The sequence below is a fragment of the Haliotis rubra genome, unplaced genomic scaffold, assembly GCF_003918875.1.
Source record: "Haliotis rubra isolate DU_JTF1 unplaced genomic scaffold, ASM391887v1 Scf1452, whole genome shotgun sequence".
In the NCBI taxonomy this organism is placed as follows: Eukaryota; Metazoa; Mollusca; class Gastropoda; order Lepetellida; family Haliotidae; genus Haliotis; species Haliotis rubra.
Window position 1 is genome coordinate 61,706 of NW_025765395.1, and position 4,827 is coordinate 66,532.

Here is a 4,827-nt window from a genome sequence, read left to right on the forward strand (position 1 = left end):
TAACACCTGGAACCCTATACATCATGACATCATTCGCTAACTCATATCTACTTACTTATCTACATACGTGTCACAAACAATCTGATGAGAAAAGACACGCCTCACACATCACGTGGTCATCAAACATGCCTCGCATTCCAACACTTGCTACTTATATCTTGACATCCAGCTAACGAACTTCACAACGCAACATCGATTCCGACAGTCGCACTCCTTCTTTGCCTGCTGCCCAAACACAAAGATGATTGCTATTCTCCTCCTCTGCCTGGTGAGTTCATGCCTGGTGACCGTCATCAACACCTCTCCACCCAACTCCACAACTACGGCTAATTCGTGCGCACACGACGGCAAGTACTACCAGATTGGCGTGCATTTCAACCCAACACCATGCCAGAGCTGTTTCTGTCCAAGTTCCGGTCGAGCTGTCTGCGTATTCGAGAACTGTGCACTTGCTTTGTGTGTCGACGCTGTAAAACAACCAGACCAGTGCTGTTCCACATGTCCAAATGGTTCGTATTAATAATTCAATTTATCATCCAAAACTGTGTTCCACAGAAAATATTGCTTGTGTGAGATCATACCATATCTCCTGGGAGATATTGTTTTGACAGTAGATTTTTAACAATGCCCTGACATTGCTATGACGTCATGAACTTGACGACGTTACAATGCTATGACATCGCTGCACTGCAAGTCTAATGGTAGTACAGTGTTCAAAGATGTACATTTTTCATTGAAAACTAATGAAGAGTGATTTTTGATGATAAATAGAATCTCACCCTCGTATCTACTGATATCAATAATATAAACATTCATTAATAAAAGTAAAATTATCCTCGGCAAGCCTCGGATATTTGTATTTTTATCAACTCGTGTTGATATTATTGTTATCAGTGGACACTTGGGTGAATTTTTCTATCTATCAATAATACTAGGATATTATTGTAAACAAACAGCATTATCCCAGCAATTATAGAAGCAACGATGTAAACACAGATGACAGCAGTGATATAAGTAACGATCTATGCAGAAATGTGAGTAACCATTTCAGCAGAGATGTAAGCAATAATATCAACACCGATGTAAACAGAATTGTAAGCGACCATTTGAGCAGAGATATGTATCATCCTATGTAAACATCATGTAAGAACCAATGTAACAATGATATAAACCAAGATGCAATCAGATAAATGTAAGCATGTCCCTCCACATAATGAAACTGACCCCACCAGTAGATTAGTTACCTCCCCTTATAAAAATGAGAAAAAACTGCCTGGTCAGAATGTAGTGGAAAGGCTCATATGGTTGTAGTGGCCTGTAGTACCTTCCAAAACTCTGTATAAATCAAGTCAACTGGTACACCACTGTCCCCTACCGTTATAATGCCACATAGCAGTAATTATTTAGCAACGAGCTACACAATCAAGTAAGTATTCAGTATTTCAGGTCATATGACCTATAGTACGGCTGTTTTTATATTTTTGCATTGCAGTGTCACGTGGAAATATAGATATACATACATTTATTACCGTCTAATTTCAAAACTCATTTTTAGGAACATTGAAAGATATAATACTATATTTATATTGTTCAATAGTGTAAGCATGTAAGGTGGATGTTTGCCCATTTATTGAGTGCATCAACTCCTGTAATCGACTCTTGCCCCTCTATATCACGAGTCTTGCTCTTCATGAGATGAATCATGCCCCTCCGTGACATTAATCTGGCCCCTCCAGTGGGTGAATCTTTCCTCTCCATCGGTCGTATATATTTTATATTTAGGGACAGGAAATACGAATTTACACTGGCGCTAAGAAATATTGGTACAAAAGTTACATCATTCTATTTACCTTCCTTACAATACTGTTCAGTTAAACAGCTGTGTTCAGATGTCATTCACGAAGCTGCTTCACGGGCTAACCATGTTTTCTCTGCTAGGCTGGAACTGCAAGTGCGGTGACGTCATCATCAAGATGGGCCACGTGTATCACCCTGACAAGGCGACTGTGTGCCAGTGCAACGTCATCCCCTCCGCCTCCGGGAGAATTGACTTAAAGGCAAATTGCACCTCAGTGTAAATAAATACACATCTAAATACAAAGTTTTCAGCAATGATTGATGAGTTTCAATAGTTAACAGAAGGTCGTCCTCTGGCAATCTGGTAGTTCTGACAGCCGTACGTATACGCTGCTGGCGCCATTTCTCTCCATATATGGGGGATTGGGTAGCCAAGTGGTTAAAGCGTTTGTTCGTCACGCACATTCTTTGTTCGATTCCCCACATGGGTACAATGCGTGAAGCCCTTTTATGGCCCGTGATGTTGCTGGAATATAGTTAAAAGCGGCGTAAAACTAAACTCAATCACTCTGCAATGCAGGCAAGCTACAAGGTACATGCGAGAGGTAACACAATATTTGCGAAGTTCTCCAACAAGGCCAACTCCAGTATTTTTAGAACACGTCCGACAAACTTTTCACCCACATACCCATCACTCACTCACTCACTCATTCACTCTAACGCATAAATATACGGACCTTTGGTGGACTACGGATGCAGGGACGCCGAGGGGCACTCGTTAACCGATTAATTACAGTAATGATACAAAGCGTGTACCCGAATTATATGTTGGCATGTGACGCAGAAATAGAGATTATTAACCGAGTGTGTTTCCGTATCATTAATATCATATATCAGGAGTAAATATTAATGACACGGAAACACACGAGGTTAATAATCTCTTTATCATATAATGTCATTCTTAAAATTACTTTAAAAAATAGAAGCAAATCGTACGTGAATTTATATGAAGAGAATCGAGCATAACTCATGCTTAAAATAAGGTGAGGTCGTTTCTGGCGGCATAAAGTTGTGACTAGTCGCTAAAATCAGTCAAAGGGTTTCCTTCTGGTAGTGTTTCTCAGTTTTCTGGCAGTGTTTCGGGTAATCACCTCATCAATATCAGTTTCTGATACCTGACAGAACGGATTCGTCGCCAGTATTGTGATCGATAGATCGAAATCCTTGGTTGGTACCTTTCTTAGACGATTGCCTTTCAGTCGTACCTCACAATCCGTACCTTCAATTTGAACGAAGTACTCCGTTTCATGTTTTCCAAAGTCAATTACGGCAGTAACGACTCCAGAACCTCGGTCATCAATTCTCACAGAATCACCAATTTTGAGAATGGGGGCAGCCATGTTTGTTTACAAACAATGTAAACTCGCGACGACGTCATAAATGAAATATTAACGTTTTAGGATTCGCATGGCGTGTATGGAGTTTTGTGAAAGTAGTTCGTGGATTGACCTAATTTGCATAGTTATCAGATTTGCATACCAAGTTTATCAGATTGCTTTATTGCACCGATAACACCCTGCATTAGATGATAAATAACAAATATTAGATTTGGGGCATACAAACGCATGTATGTTTCCCGAATTAATTTTATCTTCATCTTGCAATCAAACATATAAAGCGCACCGCTCCTATGCTTTAATCCACACACTATTCTGTGCGTTTATTGGTGACAATCACTGGATTGTCTGGTCCAGACTCGATTTGATTGCAAACAACATCGTACAGCTGTAATACTGGTGAAACAAATACATGTATATACTCGTGATATAGTCACAACTGTACAATCGACTCTGCTTTTAGCTTCTGGGTGTGGAATGGGTTTTGTCGCTTCTATTTACATATTTCTTCCCAAGAAACAAACAATGATCTGTATTGTTATGAGGCAGTGGTATACGCTGCGTTATACATTGTACTTCAGTAAGGGGCAGTGGTATACGCTGCGTTATACATTGTACTTCAGTAAGGGGCAGTGGGTGGCTATATGTAGACTTGTCCTCTATCTATACTTGTGCTAAAACCTTATAGGCATCTCCAGTCACCCTGAGAGTATTATAGAATGATCTGGTCTGATTCCAAAATCATCTGCCTTAGTGTAGAATGTTCCAGCATTTTGTGCTTGTATCAGAGGCAAGAATCACTGATCGGTCTCCGAGTTAGGGAACCCGAATTGGCGTTATACAGTCAACCCTCACCCATCGGTCAAGAATACGATGAGGGGAGACATAACCCTGGCGAAAGGTATAAACTGACCACAGGGACCTACACCAAACAAGGAATGGATTTGCGCTCTATCTATACTTGTCCTCCCCATCAGGATCTCTTGACCGATGGGGAGTATTATAGATGATCTGGAAAAGCCAATTCCAGAATCATCTAATACGGAGACAGATCCGTGATTCTTGCCTCTGATATATGTGTACATAAGGGCTATTGCCCGTCACCTCACATTAAAGTTACCAGAAGACCAGGAACTGTGAGTGATGATCAAATATCCTGCCTATGCCTATGCTTAAAGGTCGGATTACTGTTACTGAGAGGTAAATATTACCATCACTGTATTTACTGCTCTAATCACTGATGTTGTGTTATACTGCGACTAAATTTCGTACTGCCACTCAGTTTGGTATTGCCACAGTGATACCTTTGGAAACTTAGTCAATTTTAGACTAAATGTTTAATTACATCACATATCTTATTCGTCAAACTTCAAACATGGCTAATACACAACGGACGTGATGGAAATGCTTATAAAACATTTATTAAACTCAAAAAATACAATTGTATGATTTGTCCTCCACAACAAGCTACGCGTTCGGCTCAAATGAAATTTAGAGATGATCAATTCGGTCTGTTCATTTACCACGGTCGATAATCGAAGTGGTGCATGTTTCAATTTGCAGGGTACGGAACCAATAATTATAGTGTAAATTAGATATTGGAGTAGACCGTTTTATCATTATGCGATATCGC